This window comes from Bubalus kerabau, chromosome 4 (assembly GCF_029407905.1).
Source record: "Bubalus kerabau isolate K-KA32 ecotype Philippines breed swamp buffalo chromosome 4, PCC_UOA_SB_1v2, whole genome shotgun sequence".
Classification (NCBI taxonomy): domain Eukaryota; kingdom Metazoa; phylum Chordata; class Mammalia; order Artiodactyla; family Bovidae; genus Bubalus; species Bubalus kerabau.
Genome location: NC_073627.1, coordinates 123,269,626 through 123,286,116, shown reverse-complemented (window position 1 = coordinate 123,286,116; position 16,491 = coordinate 123,269,626). Strand labels below are relative to the sequence as shown.

At 37.1% G+C, this 16,491-nt stretch overlaps 1 long non-coding RNA gene across 2 annotated transcripts in view; it reads left to right on the top strand.

Moving 5' to 3' along the window:
* Nucleotides 1-15,765, top strand: part of LOC129650190 (uncharacterized) — a 43,748-nt gene extending 27,983 nt beyond the window's left edge. For both annotated transcript variants that reach the window (XR_008713667.1, XR_008713668.1), the window contains 2 exons: nucleotides 13,126-13,203; nucleotides 15,503-15,765. This is a non-coding gene — a long non-coding RNA (uncharacterized LOC129650190). The remainder of the gene's footprint in view (nucleotides 1-13,125; nucleotides 13,204-15,502) is intronic.
* The last annotated feature ends 726 nt before the right edge of the window (nucleotides 15,766-16,491 follow it).

The following is a 16,491-nucleotide window of genomic DNA, read 5'->3' as shown; positions in this document are numbered from 1 at the left end:
CTCCTTGGAAGGAAAGTTATGACCAACCTAGACAGCATATTAAAAAGCAGAGACATTACTTTAGCAACAAATGTCTGTCTTGTCAAGGTTATGGTTTTTCCAGTAGTCATGTATGTATGTGAGAGTTGTACTTTAAAGACAGCTGAATGCTGAAGAATTCATGCTTTTGAACTGTAGTGTTGGAGAAGGCTCTTGAGAGTTCCTTGGACTGCAAGTAGATCCAACCAGTCCATTCTAAAGGATATCAGTCCTGAATGTTCATTGGTAGGACTGATGTTGAAGTTGAAACTCCAATACTTTGGCCACCTGATGCAAAGATCTGACTCATTTGAAAAGACCCTGTTTCTGGGAAAAATTGAAGGCAGGAGGAGAAGGGGATGACAGAGGATGAGATGGTTGGATGACATCACTGACTCAATGGAGATGAGTTTGAATAGACCTGGGAGTTGGTGATGGACAGGGAGCCCTGGCATGCTCTGGTCCACGGTGTCGCGAAGAGTCAGACATGACTGAGTGACTGAACTGAACTGAGTGATTAGGATCATCAACTAGACTGTTAAATGAAGACATTGAAAGGAACATGAGGTGCTATGATTGCTGACTAGGTGTATAAGAGAAAAGGTTTTCTTGACAACGAATGATTAGCCCCAAAGTGAATTCTTAACTTTCCTCCCAGCCGTACTTTTTATTTCACGGCTGACCTAGGATCTGGGACCCTCCATTCTTCTCAGAGTAATGACAGAGGTATGGCCTGGGGTTCTAGCACTGAGCTAAAATCTGGTACTGGTGAAATGTGAGAACAGTGAAGGGAGTCTCAGGAAGAAGTTACCAGATGTGGGATTAAATGAAAGTTTATTGTTTAGAAAGAGGATAGAAATTTTAAGTTTCAAGTGAAGTCTGATGCTGTTCAATTAAAAATGCATGTTCTGCATAGGGTAAAATAATTATAATGGGATTTCAGGAAGGAGATCAAATCAATTTTACTCTTTCTACTGAACAACTATGAATACTAATACCACAGTCACAGATATCCTATGCATTTCTTAGAATATTTTCAGAGAAACTTCCTCCATTATTTTCCATTTAGTATTTAATCTGCCTATTTAGCCAGTAAATCAATAACTGCCATTAAAATGCGCATATAGAATAACAGAAGAAAATATAGTTTCAGAGAAACTGGAGATATTTCTAGAAGTGATTGAATGCAAACTGCATACTGTCTAACTTATTCTATTATCAGAAGGTCTCAACATCACTATTCTATCCTCAAATATTTAAACTTAGCTAATATTTTTGTCCTATACTTTGAAATTGTGAGTTGAGTTCTATTTCTTACCAGAAATAAATTCAATATAATTAATATTTTTTCTGTGCTGAAAAGTAATCCTGACCTAGCAGGAGACCAGGGAGACTTCAAAACAGTCTTGATAAGGTAATTGATTTATAAAATTTCTGATTTAATTCAGTACTTCATACAGATTCTGAAAGCTCTAAACTGTCACTGCATTCTAAACCAAATAATCCTTATACATAAAATCTGCAGTACCCTCCACTCTAGTTGTTTGGAAAGTTTCTAGGAGTTTTATATCTACACTTGCACCTAAAAGAAAATAAAATTATAATTATGCCTGCATAGGAAAGCTTCAATATTCTATGAAAACTTGTGTTTCTCCCTTCAGTTTTTAATATCTAAGTGCTAATTTTCAGAATCAAAGGTTGAAGATATTTCACATCTATTTATAACTAGCTTATCTTCTTGTTTCTCTGAGTCCACAAACAAATGTTTTTGTACCTGTGTGGGTAGAAGAGGGAACAGGATAGGGAGAGAGAAACAGAAAGAGAGAGTTTTCCAGCAGTTTACCCACCAAATTAACATACCTGCTCAAATTCATTACTGCAATTTTGTCTGATTCATTCAGCATTAATGTGAACAACAGTCAAAGTGCAACCTGGCCCCTGTGGCTGAGTCACTATTTGTGATGATTAATTTTGAGGTTGAATGATTGCTACCTGTCTTCCATTGCACTATAAACTTCATGAAGGAAGGAACCAATTCCATTATGCTCACCTAATACTCCCAGTCATTTTGGCACCAAGGAGGATTTTAGTCATGTTTTGTAATAAAGAATGCAGTGTATAAAACTGTGTTCAAAGAAAGATAGACATTGTTTCATTATTTAATTATTCACCACAATGTTCTTAGTGTTTCTTTTTCACTTTGGCCCAACATTTCCCCTAACCTAATCCCATTCAAGCCACAGTTGCCCTGCTCTCCACTCACAGCAATGAATGTGCAGATGTAGGTGAGCCTCTGGGATGGATGGTCCTGTGTTCTGCCTCCCAAGCTCCTGTGAGGGGGCACTGGTTAATGAAAACTCGAGAAGAGCAAATGCATACACTATTTCTGAGTAGGAGCCCCAGGAAGCCCCCAGAACAGTATGGTTACATGGAACATTTTTTTTTAATTTAATTTTATTTTTAAACTTTACAAAATTGTATTAGTTTTGCCAAATATCAAAATGACCATCACAGGTATACATGTGTTCCCCATCCTGAACCCTCCTCCCTCCTCCCTCCCCATACCATCCCTCTGGGTCGTCCCAGTGCACCAGCTCCAAGCATCCAGTATCGTGCATCGAACCTGGACTGGCAACTCGTTGCATACATGATATTTTACATGTTTCAATGCCATTCTCCCAAATCTTCCCACCCTCTCCCTCTCCCACAGAGTCCATGAGACTGTTCTATACATCAGTGTCTCTTTTGCTGTCTTGTACACAGGGTTATTGTTACCATCTTTCTAAATTCCATATATATGCATTAGTATACTGTATTGGTGTTTTTCTTTCTGGCTTACTTCACTCTGTATAATAGGCTCCAGTTTCATCCACCTCATTAGAACTGATTCAAATGTATTCTTTTTAATTGCTGAGTAATACTCCATCGTGTATATGTACCACTGCTTTCTTATCCATTCATCTGCTGATGGACATCTAGGTTGCTTCCATGTCCTGGCTATTATAAACAGTGCTGCAATGAACATTGGGGTACACGTGTCTCTTTCCCTTCTGGTTTCCTCAGTGTGTATGCCCAGCAGTGGGATTGCTGGATCATAAGGCTGTTCTATTTCCAGTTTTTTAAGGAATCTCCACACTGTTCTCCATAGTGGCTGTACTAGTTTGCATTCCCACCAACAGTGTAAGAGGGTTCCCTTTTCTCCACACCCTCTCCAGCATTTATTACTTGTAGACTTTTGGATCGCAGCCATTCTGACTGGTGTGAAATGGTACCTCATAGTGGTTTTGATTTGCATTTCTCTGATAATGAGTGATGTTGAGCATCTTTTCATGTGTTTGTTAGCCATCTGTATGTCTTCTTTGGAAAGGTGTCTATTTAGTTCTTTGGCCCATTTTTTGATTGGGTCATTTATTTTTCTGGAGTTGAGCTGTAGGAGTTGCTTGTATATTCTCGAGATTAGTTGTTTGTCAGTTGCTTCATTTGCTATTATCTTCTCCCATTCTGAAGGCTGTCTTTTCACCTTGCTAATAGTTTCCTTTGATGTGCAGAAGCTTTTAAAGTTAATTAGATCCCATTTGTTTATTTTTGCTTTTATTTCCAATATTCTGGGAGGTGGGTCATAGAGGATCCTGCTGTGATGTATGTCAGAGAGTGTTTTGCCTATGTTCTCCTCTAGGAGTTTTATAGTTTCTGGTCTTACAATGAGATCTTTAATCCATTTTGAGTTTATTTTTGTGTATGGTGTTAGAAAGTGTTCTAGTTTCATTCTTTTACAAGTGGTTAACCAGATTTCCCAGCACCACTTGTTAAAGAGATTGTCTTTAATCCATTGTATATTCTTGCCTCCTTTGTCAAAGATAAGGTGTCCATATGTGCGTGGATTTATCTCTGGGCTTTCTATTTTTTTCCATTGATCTATATTTCTGTCTTTGTGCCAGTACCATACTGTCTTGATAACTGTGGCTTTGTAGTAGAGCCTGAAGTCAGGTAGGTTGATTCCTCCAGTTCCATTCTTCTTTCTCAAGATCGCTTTGGCTATTCGAGGTTTTTTGTATTTCCATACAAATTGTGAAATTATTTGTTCTAGCTCTGTGAAGAATACTGTTGGTAGCTTGATAGGGATTGCATTGAATCTATAAATTGCTTTGGGTAGTATACTCATTTTCACTATATTGATTCTTCCAATCCATGAACATGGTATATTTCTCCATCTGTTAGTGTCCTCTTTGATTTCTTTCACCAGTGTTTTATAGTTTTCTATATATAGGTCTTTAGTTTCTTTAGGTAGATATATTCCTAAGTATTTTATTCTTTCCGTTGCAATGGTGAATGGAATTGTTTCCTTAATTTCTCTTTCTGTTTTCTCATTATTAGTGTATAGGAATGCAAGGGATTTCTGTGTGTTGATTTTATATCCTGCAACTTTACTATAGTCATTGATTAGTTCTAGTAATTTTCTGGTGGAGTCTTTAGGTTTTTCTATGTAGAGGATCATGTCATCTGCAAATAGTGAGAGCTTTACTTCTTCTTTTCCAATTTGGATTCCTTTTATTCCTTTTTCTGCTCTGATTGCTGTGGCCAAAACTTCCAAAACTATGTTGAATAGGAATGGTGAAAGTGGGCACCCTTGTCTTGTTCCTGACTTTAGAGGAAATGCTTTCAATTTTTCACCATTGAGGATAATGTTTGCTGTGGGTTTGGCATATATAGCTTTTATTATGTTGAGGTATGTTCCTTCTATTCCTGCTTTCTGGAGAGTTTTGATCATAAATGGATGTTGAATTTTGTCAAAGGCTTTCTCTGCATCTATTGAGATAATCATATGGTTTTTATTTTTCAATTTGTTAATGTGGTGTATTACATTGATTGATTTGCAGATATTGAAGAATCCTTGCATCCCTGGGATAAAGCCCACTTGGTCATGGTGTATGATCTTTTTAATGTGTTGTTGGATTCTGATTGCTAGAATTTTGTTAAGGATTTTTGCATCTATGTTCATCAGTGATATTGGCCTGCAGTTTTCTTTTTTTGTGGCATCTTTGTCAGGTTTTGGTATTAGGGTGATGGTGGCCTCATAGAATGAGTTTGGAAGTTTACCATCCTCTGCAATTTTCTGGAAGAGTTTGAGCAGAATAGGTGTTAGCTCTTCTCTAAATTTTTGGTAGAATTCAGCTGTGAAGCCGTCTGGACCTGGGCTTTTGTTTGCTGGAAGATTTTTGATTACAGTTTCAATTTCTGTGCTTGTGATGGGTCTGTTAAGATTTTCTATTTCTTCCTGGTCGAGTTTTGGAAAGTTGTACTTTTTAAAGAACTTGTCCATTTCTTCCACGTTGTCCATTTTATTGGCATATAATTGTTGATAGTAGTCTCTTTTGATCCTTTGTATTTCTGTGTTGTCTGTTGTGATCTCTCCATTTTCATTTCTAATTTTATTGATTTGATTTTTCTCCCTTTGTGTCTTGATGAGTCTGGCTAATGGTTTGTCAATTTTATTTATCCTTTCAAAAAACCAGCTTTTGGTTTTGTTGATTTTTGCTATGATCTCTTTTGTTTCTTTTGCATTTATTTCTGCTCTAAGTTTTAAGATTTCTTTCCTTCTACTAACCATAGGGTTCTTCATTTCTTCCTTTTCTAGTTGCTTTAGGTGTAGAGTTAGGTTATTTATTTGACTTTTTTCTTGTTTCTTGAGGTGTGCCTGTATTGCTGTGAACTTACCCCTTAGGACTGCTTTTACCGTGTCCCACAGGTTTTGGGTTGTTGTGTTTTCATTTTCATTCGTTTCTATGCAAATTTTGATTTATTTTTTGATTTCTTCTGTGATTTGTTGGTTATTCAGCAGTGTGTTGTTCAGCCTCCATATGTTGGAATTTTTAATAGTTTTTCTCCTGTAATTGAGATCTAATCTTACTGCATTGTGGTCAGAAAAGATGCTTGGAATGATTTCTATTTTTTTGAATTTACTAAGGCTAGCTTTATGGCCCAGGATGTGATCTATCCTGGAGAAGGTTCCATGTGCGCTTGAGAAAAAGGTGAAATTCATTGTTTTGGGATGAAATGTCCTATAGATATCAATTAGGTCTAACTGGTCTATTGTATCGTTTAAAGTTTGTGTTTCCTTGTTAATTTTCTGTTTAGTTGATCTATCCATAGGTGTGAGTGGGGTATTAAAGTCTCCCACTATTATTGTGTTATTGTTAATTTCTCCTTTCATACTTGTTAGCATTTGTCTTATATACTGCGGTGCTCCCGTGTTGGGTGCATATATATTTATAATTGTTATATCTTCTTGGATTGATCCTTTGATCATTATGTAGTGACCTTCTTTGTCTCTTTTCACAGCCTTTGTTTTAAAGTCTATTTTATCTGATATGAGTATTGCTACTCCTGCTTTCTTTTGGTCCCTATTTGCATGGAAAATCTTTTTCCAGCCCTTCACTTTCAGTCTGTATGTGTCCCCTGTTTTGAGGTGGGTCTCTTGTAGACAACATATGTAGGGGTCTTGTTTTTGTATCCATTCAGCCAGTCTTTGTCTTTTGGTTGGGGCATTTAACCCATTTATGTTTAAGGTAATTACTGATAAGTATGATCCCGTTGCCATTTACTTTATTGTTTTGGGTTCGAATTTATACACCGTTTTTGTGTTTTCTGTCTAGAGAATATCCTTTAGTATTTGTTAGAGAGCTGGTTTGGTGGTGCAGAATTCTCTCAGCTTTTGCTTGTCTGAAGAGCTTTTGATTTCTCCTTCGTACTTGAATGAGATCCTTGCTGGGTACAGTAATCTGGGCTGTAGGTTATTTTCTTTCATCATTTTAAGTATGTCTTGCCATTCCCTCCTGGCTTGAAGAGTTTCTATGGAAAGATCAGCTGTTATCCTTATGGGTATTCACTTGTGTGTTATTTGTTGTTTTTCCCTTGCTGATTTTAATATTTGTTCTTTGTGTTTGATCTTTGTTAATTTGATTAATATGTGTCTTGGGGTGTTTCGCCTTGGGTTTATCCTGTTTGGGACTCTCTGGGTTTCTTGGACTTGGGTGATTATTTCCTTCCCCATTTTAGGGAAGTTTTCAACTATTATCTCCTCAAGTATTTTCTCATGGTCTTTCTTTTTGTCTTCTTCTTCTGGGACCCCTATGATTCGAATGTTGTAGCGTTTAATATTGTCCTGGAGGTCTCTGAGATTGTCCTCATTTCTTTTAATTCGTTTTCTTTTATCCTCTCTGATTCATTTATTTCTACCATTCTATCTTCTAATTCACTAATCCTATCTTCTGCCTCTGTTATTCTACTATTTGTTGCCTCCAGAGTGTTTTTAATTTCACTTATTGCATTATTCATTATATATTGACTCTTTTATTTCTTCTAAGTCCTTGTTAAACCTTTCTTGCATTTTCTCAATCCTTGCCTCCAGGCTATTTATCTGTGATTCCATTTTAATTTCAAGATTTTGGATCAATTTCACTATCATTATTCGGAATTCTTTATCAGGTAGATTCCCTATCTCTTCCTCTTTTGTTTGGTTTGGTGGGCATTTATCCTGTTCCTTTATCTGCTGGCTATTCCTCTATCTCTTCATCTTGTTTAAATTGCTGAGTTTGGGGTGTCCTTTCTGTATTCTGGCAGTTTGTGGAGTTCTCTTTATTGTGGCATTTCCTCTCTGTGTGTGGGTTTGTACAGGTGGCTTGTCAAGGTTTCCTGGTTAGGGAAGCTTGTGTTGATGTTCTGGTGGATGGAGCTGTATTTCTTCTCTCTGGAGTGTAATGAAATGTCCAGTAATGAGTTATGAGATGTCTATGGTTTTGGGGTGACTTTGGGCAGCCTGTATCTTGAAGGTCAGGGCTGTGTTCCTTTGTTGCTGGAGAATTTGCTTGGTATGTCTTGCCCTGGAACTTGTAGGCCCTTGTGTGGTGCTTGGTTTCAGTGTTGGTATGGAGGCATTTGATGAGCTCCTGTCAATTAATGTTCCTTGGAGTCAGGAGTTTCCTGGAATCAGAGTTTGGACTTAAGCCTCCTACTTCCAGTTATCGGTCTTATTTTTACAGTAGTTTCAAAACTTCTCCTTCTATACAGCACCATTGATAAAACATCTACGTTAAAGATGAAAAAAGTTTCTCTACTCCTTTCGAAGAGTTGGGTTGCTTTTCTGGGTGCCTGATGTCCTCTGCCGGCATTCAGAAGTTGTTTTGTGGAATTTACTCGACGTTTAAATGCTCTTTTGATGAATTTGTGGGGGAGAAAGTGTTCTCCCCGTCCTACTCCTCCACCGTCTTGGCTCCTCCTACATGGAACATTTAAGTAGAAAGCTTTGTAGCTCACGACTCTCCCATGCTGAAGTGAGACAAAGGAGCAAGAATGATAAAAGTCTAAGACAGGGAAATAGGAAGAAGCTTTATGGGAAACACAGAATAACTCGGCAGTTTCCCATTTTGATCAATAACCATGGACCAAAGGGAATCAATGTGGACAGGTATCCATTAGTTTAGTTCAGTTCAGTTGCTCAGTCGTATCCTACTCTTTGCAACCCCATGAATCACAGCACGCCAGGCCTCCCTGTCCATCACCAACTCCTGGAGTTCACCTAAACTCATGTGCATTGAGTCAGTGATGCCATCCAGACATCTCATCCTCTGTCGTCCCCTTCTACATCTGCCCCCCACTCAATCCCTCCCAGCATCAGAGTCTTTTCCAATGAGTCAACTCTTCTCATGAGGTGGCCAAAGTATTGGAGTTTCAGCTTTAGCATCTTCCTTCCAATGAACACCCAGCACTGGTCTTTAGGATGACCTGGTTGGGTCTCCTTGCAGTCCAAGAGACTCTCAAGAGTCTTCTCCAACACCACAGTTCAAAAGCATCAATTCTTTGGCACTCAGCTTTCTTCAGTCCAAATCTCACATCCATACATGACTACTGGAAAAACCTAGCCTTGACTAGATGGACCTTTTTTGGCAAAGTAATATCTCTGCTTTTTAATATGTTCTCTAGGTTGGTCATAACTTTCCTTTCAAGGAGTAAGCGTCTCAATTTCATGGCTGCAATCACTATCTGCAATGATTTTGAAGCCCAGAAAAATAATGTCTGACACTGTTTCCCCATCTATTTCCCATGAAGTGATGGGACCAGATGCCATGATCTTATTTTCTGAATGTTGAGTTAAGCCAACTTTTCATGCTCCTCTTTCACTTTAATCAAGAGGCTTTTTAGTTCTTTTCACTATCTGCCATAAGTGTGGTGTCATCTGCATATCTCAGGTTACTGATATTTCTCCTGGCAATCTTGATTCCTGCTTCTGCTTCTTCCAGCCCAGTGTTTCTCATGATGCACTCTGCATATAAGTTAAATAAGCAGGGTGACAAGATACAGCCTTGATGTACTCCTTTTCCTATTTGGAACCAGTCTGTTGTTCCATATCCAGTTCTAACTGTTGCTTCCTGACCTGCATATAGGTTTCTTAAGAGGCAGTTCAGGTGGTCTGGTATTCCCATCTCTTTCAGAATTTTCCACAGTTTATTGTGATCCACACAGTCAAAGGCTTTGGCATAGTCAATAAAGCAGAAATAGATGTTTTTCTGGAACTCTCTTCCTTTTTCCATGATCCAGCGGATGTTGGCAATTTGATCTCTGGTTCCTCTGCCTTTTCTAAAACCAGCTTGAACATCTGGAAGTTCACAGTTCATGTATTGCTGAAGCCTGGCTTGGAGAATTTTGAGCATTACTTTACTAGCGTGTGAGATGAGTGCAATTGTGCGGTAGTTTGAGCATTCTTTGGCATTGCCTTTCTTTGGGATTGGAATGAAAACTGACCTTTTCCAGTCCTGTGGCCGCTGCTGAGTTTTCCAAATTTGCTGGCATATTGAGTGCAGCACTTTCACAGCATCATCTTTCAGGACTTGTAATAACTCAACTGGAATTCCATCACCTCCACTAGCTTTGTTCATAGCAATGCTTTCTAAGGCCCACTTGACTTCACATTCCAGGATGTCTGGCTCTAGGTCCGTGATCACACCATCGTGATTATCTAGGTCATGAAGATCTTTTTTGTATAGTTCTTCTGTGTATTCTTGCCACCTCTTAATATTTCTGCTTCTTTTAGGTCCATACCATTCTGTCCTTTATCAAGCCCATCTTTGCATGAAATATTCCCTTGGTATCTCTAATTTTCTTGAAGTGATCTCTAGTCTTTCCCATTCTGTTGTTTTCCTCTTTTTTTTGTGTTGATCGCTGAGGAAGGCTTTCTTCTCTCTCCTTGCTATTCTTTGGAACACTGCATTCAAATGGGTATATCTTTCTTTTCTCCTTTGCTTTTTGCTTCCCTTCTTTTCACAGCTATTTGTAAGGCCTCCTCAGACAAATGGCAAACCACTTCAGTATTCTTTCCTTGAGAACCCCATGATCTGTATGAAAAGGCAAAATGATAGGATACTGAAAGAGGAACTCCCCAGGTCAGTAGGTGCCCAATATGCTACAGGAGATCAGTGTATAAATAATTCCAGAAAGAATGAAGAGATGGAGCCAAAGCAAAAACAATACCCAGTTCTGGATGTGACTGGTGATAGAAGCAAGGTCCAATGCTGTAAAGAGCAATATTGCATAGGAACCTGGAATGTCAGGTCCATGAATCAAGGCAAATTGGAAGTCGTCAAACAGGAGATGGCAAAAGTGAACATCGACATTCTAGGAATCAGAGAACTAAAATGGACTGTAATGGGTGAATTTAACTCAGATGACCATTGTATCTACTACTGCAGGCAGGAATCCCTGAGAAGAAATGGAGTAGCCATCATGGTCAACAAAAGAGCCTGAAATGCAGCACTTGGATGCAATCTCAAAAACGATAGAATGATCTCTGTTTGTTTCCAAGGCAAACCATTCAACATCACGGTGATCCAAGCCTATGCCCCAACTAGTAACTCTGAAGAAGCTGAAGTTAAACGGTTCTGTGAAGACCTACAAGACCTTTTAGAACTAACACCATAAAAGATGTCCTTTTCATTATAGGGGACTGGAATGCAAAAGTAGGAAGTCAAGAAACACTTGGAGTAACAGGCAAATTTGGCCTTGGAGTACGGAATGAAGCAGCGCAAAAACTAATAGAGTTTTGCCAAGAAAATGCACTGGTCATAGCAAACACCCTCTTCCAACAACACAAGAGAAGACTCTACCCGTGGACATCACCAGATGGTCAACACTGAAATCAGATTGATTATATTCTTTGCAGCCAAAGATGAAGAAGCTCTATACAGTCAGCAAAAACAAGACCAGGAGCTGACTGTGGCTCAGATCATGAACTCCTTATTGCCAAATTCAGACTTAAATTGAAGAAAGCGAGGAAAACCACTAGACCATTCAGGATACAGTAGAAGGGAGAAATAGATTTAAGGGACTAGATCTGATAGACAGAGTGCCTGATGAACTATGGATAGAGGTTCGTGACATTGTACAGGAGACAGGAATCAAGACTATCCCCATGGAAAAGGTATCCTTTAACCCATATCCAAATCAAGATGCCTTATCCACACATCAACTTCCTAAAATGTTAACCCCAGTGCCAAGACAAATGATAAGACAAAGACAAGTGATAAATGACAAGACAAAACCTACCCCAGGGAAGCTTATAATATGAAATAAGTTGTATTATGGAGGAAATTGAAAATGTTAGGTTTTTTGCATACTTTACTTTGTGTACTAAGATTCCTACCCACAAAAAGTGTCCAGTCCATGAGTTGACAAACTGCTTCCCCCAAGCCAGTTCTGGCCTGCTGCCTGCTTCATTTTAGCTCGTAAATTAGGATTGATTTTAGTATTTTTTTCCAAAAAATTTTTTTGGAAATTTTTTTAGTATTTTTTTGGAAAAAAATACTAAAAATGTTGGGAAAAAGTGTGTTTTTTTTTTTAAACAGTATTTTGTAATACATGAAAATTATATGAAATTCAAATTTTAGCTCCCATAACTAAAGTTTCATGGGACCACAACTATACTCATTTGTTTACCTAGGTTTATGGCTTCTTTTGTACTTCAATATCAAAGTTGAGTAGTTGAGATGAAGACTGTATAACTGTTCCACATAGTCTAAATTTTTACTCTCTGGCCATTTATAGGAGAAGTTTGCGAGCTTTTGATCTAATATAAGAAAACTTCAAAATCTGTAAACCTTTTATTTCTTTCTTCCCTTGACAACACCTGTTGCTCTGCCCTAGCAGAGCCAAATGTGAAAAAGAGAGAAGACAAAGAATTAGGAGTATTTTATAATTTAAAAATGTATTTAAAAAATTATGTTTAATATTTGAAAATATTCTTGGCTGGGACAAAACACTTCTGAATCTTTCATTAAAAATTTCATTCTGATAGTAAAGGTAGTACTGAACAAAGAGGAATAATTTCCTTTGGCTTTAATCTTTTGTAGAAACTAGTGACTCAGAATGCCATCAGGTGACTGGGTAAAGGATGCAATAAGTGGTAAGATTAATCAATTCATCACTATCAAAGTGTAGACTCTAAAGGTTACAGTTCATCTCATATTTCAAAAACCAGTAAAATGATCATGTAACCCATACTGAGTTGGTTTTCATAGCTTGTTTGGTGCTCTTAAAATGCCTGTTTCTGCTTGAAAAATAATCTATATCTGACATCATTAGTTCACCCTGACCTTTCCATCCTAGCAATAGGAAAGGACAATGTGCTTTAAGGTAGGTAACCTCATTATTGATGGCCTGATGAGATTTGTCACTATAAAAAATCATTTTCAGTGCCATGGCATTAGAGAAAATACAAATATACTTTCATGTCCTAGGGAAGGAAAATGGCCTGTGTTACTTGTGAGTTCTTTAATGTTTTCAGAAGATTTTCTTTGCTCTTGCTTTGTTTTCATTGTCTAATATCTTTTTTTTTAAGCAATTAAATCATTGAAAAGCTATGCATTAAATAATAAGGAATTCAAAATCTTAATGTGTGACTCAAGTCAGGTCTACTGAGCAGCACTGACTTAAGATACCTAATGCTAAACACACAAACAAGTCTGTGTTATATTATTATTTTCCTTTTCTTAGATATTAAGAGGAGAAAACTCTGGTTAATCCTGTTTGACAATTCCTCCTTCTGCTATAATCACTCAGGGTTCAAGAACAAACATCAGATCCATGTTCTCTCCAAGAATATTCTCTCTTCAAAACATCAGACTCAAATCTATTGGTGTAAGTATGGTACTAGATTTTTCTTTGCTGATTCAGAACTGATTTTTCCACATTTCTGATACCTAGCTGATTATGTCACTGGAATATTTTAAACAGATCAAAAGCTCTCAAGGCCTGTAGGATATAAATTCTTGATGTAGGATATAAACTTCTGTCTTTGTGGTCTCCCATTATATTCCCTCCACTACAGACTATGGACTCACCTCTCCCTCAAGCATGCTCTTTTAACTTCTGGATATTTGTTTCCTCTTCCTAGAACACTCATTCCAACCCTTCTGTTTCCTGTAGATTCTACTTAGCCTTTAAATCACCACTCAAGATTCTCCATTAATAGAGTCCTTGACTCCTTTGGCAACATTAGACATTCTTGTCTCTGTTTCCATAGACCTTACCTCAACACTATTTTAGTATTTCACACAATATGTTTTAACATCTTTATCTGTGATGCTTCTTTCTATTACTTTGACCTCATCGAGGGTACACACTGTGTCTTGTTCAACTTATTATCCAGTTTTAAGCTCAGTGCTTCACAAAGGTGATTCTTAATGGATGCCTATTGACCAAAAAGAGAGTATGTTTGAAATCTATTATGTTCTTCCAAAATTAAGCCTTCTTCTGAAAAAATTACTTCATGGTCATTCAATTAATTTCATATTCTTTAGTTATTTGCACCACTTACATATTTTTTTTTTTAAGACTTCTTAAACCCATTGACTGAATGACTGAATGTTCCCTTGTGCATCAACTGCTTAGCTTTTCTGAGCTGTCAATGCAAAGACTGAGGGCCCTTATGCCTTCTAGAAAAAGCTCTTAAGCCAAAAGCTTGAGGTGGGGTAAGAAGCGCATGCAGCATCAAAATCATACAATCAGAAACTACATGCAGCAGAGTGACACACATCTCCTATGGCTTCTCTTTCTAGGTTGTTTGAGGTGTTAGGAAGAAGGGAATGCCAAATTTTATCACATTTTCCCCACAACTTTTTAACTCATTAACATGATAATTTGCATTAATTGATTTGCTAATGTTAAACAAACCACTCAAGGCTGGGATAAATCCAAGTTGGTTATGATGGATTAATGTATTTATATACTACTGAATTCAGTGTCCTAATCCTACATTTAGGACTTAGATAATCTATGAAACTAAATTCCAAAGTAATAGTTTTCCTTTATAACACCTTCATTGTCAGGTTATGGTATCGATATTATGCTATGCTAGCCTCCTAAAATGAAATTATGGATTGTTCCATTTCCCTTTTTATTCTCTGAAAGAGATTACTTAAGAATAGAATTATCCAACTCTTTACACATTGAGTTGAACCTGCTAGTAAAACTCTTAGACCTGAAGTTTTTAGTAAGAAGGTTAACAACACTGAATTTTTTAATAGATATAGGAGTACTACAGTTACTCCTTCTTGATTCAGTTTTGATAAGTTATGTTTTTATAAGAACTTATCCATTTCATTGAAGTTTTCAAGTTTACAGTATATTTATAATATTCTCCTATTATTCTTATTAACAATATTAATGTTCTTATATATTATTAATATTCTTATTGATCTTATTAATATTAATTAATATTGTTATTTTTAATCTTTTCTATATTTATAGTTCTGTCACTTTTTTCTTCTCTTTCTCTTGATGAATCTCATCATGGGTTTGTCTATTTTATTAGGCTTTAGGACAACCAAGGTTTGGCTTCGTTGTTCCTATTATATCTTATTTTCTGTTCACTCATTTTTGCTCTTATTTTTTGTTCTCTCCATCCATTTGATTTCTTTGAAATTATTGTTTGTTATTCTAACTTTTAAAATGAAAGATTTGCCACCTAATTTTTTAGGCTTTCTTTCTTTCTCGTAAAATCATGTAAGGCTATGCATTTACCTATAAATAAAGTTCAACTCACATCAACTCACTTATAAACATGTGGTTTTTCATTCTCATTCAGTTCTAAATATTCTATCATTTAGGTTATAATTTCTTCTTTGATCCAAGTATCATTTAGCTGTATTCTGGCAATTTCCAAACAGGTGAAGTTTTGGTAACTTGTCTCTTGTGTTGCTTTCTAATGTAATTATACTGTGGTCCCAGAACATAATCTCTTAAATTTCTTGAGATTTTTCTATATTGGTCCAATATGGATTTAATTTTTTTAGGTCTCTTGGGTATGTGTTTATAAGGGCTATGCACTCTGCAGATGTTGTATACATACATCCTTTAGCTCAAGCTTATAGATCTTTATGTTCATATGTTCAGTCATTTTATTAATAATTTCTCTTTTGGGACTTCCCTTGTCCAGTGGTTGGGAATCTGCCTTCCAATGCAGAGGACACAGGTTCAAGCCCTTGTCCAGGAATTGGTCCAGAACATGCTTCCAGACAACTGAGCCTGTGCGCCGCAACTACTGAAGCTCACGTAGTCTAGTGCCTGTGCTCCACAACAAAAGAAGCCACCACAACAAGCCCACACACTGCAGCTAGAGAGTAGCCTCTGTTTGCTAAAACTAGAGAAAGCCCATGCACAGCAATGACAAGCCCATGTACTGCATCAAAGACCCACACAGTCAGAAAATAATTTGTCTTTTGTCTATCAGTTACTAAAAAGTTATAATAAAATCTTCCATTATGATTGTGGATTGTATAAATTCATATATTTTTCATTTAATTCTGACACTTTTTAACTAAAATATAATATATATATATATATATATTTAAGTAGCTACATTGCTAGGGGCATAACAATTTTAAATTGTCATATATTCCTGAAGGATATAAAATTAAAATTATATTTTTATGTGGTAACCCTCTTTATTTCCAGTAGTTTTTTTTCTCTTAGGTCTGTTTTGTCTGATGTAAACATAACTACAATAGTATTTGTCTGATATACTGCTTTCCATACACTGAGTTTCAATCTTATCACATTCTTTTATGTCAAGTATGTCCATCTTGCCATGGATGCTATGGCACTTCTCCTGTCTGTCCTCTTTATTTCTGGAACACTGATGCCACTCGGAAGCATCTTGAGAATGGGAGTCTTGTGGCATGGACTGTGCAGCAGCAGAAGGATTCCAGATTCCTGACCACTGTGTAGTCACCTTTCTACCCTTTAAAATGTACCTTTGTATGTAAGTCATCTATTTTGTGGAGAAGGCAATGGCACCCCACTCCAGTACTCTTGCCTGATCGCTACGAGTCGGACACGACCAAGCGACTTCACTTTTACTTTTCACTTTTATGCACTGGAGAAGGAAATGGCAGCCCACTCCAGTGTTCTTGCCTGGAGAATCCC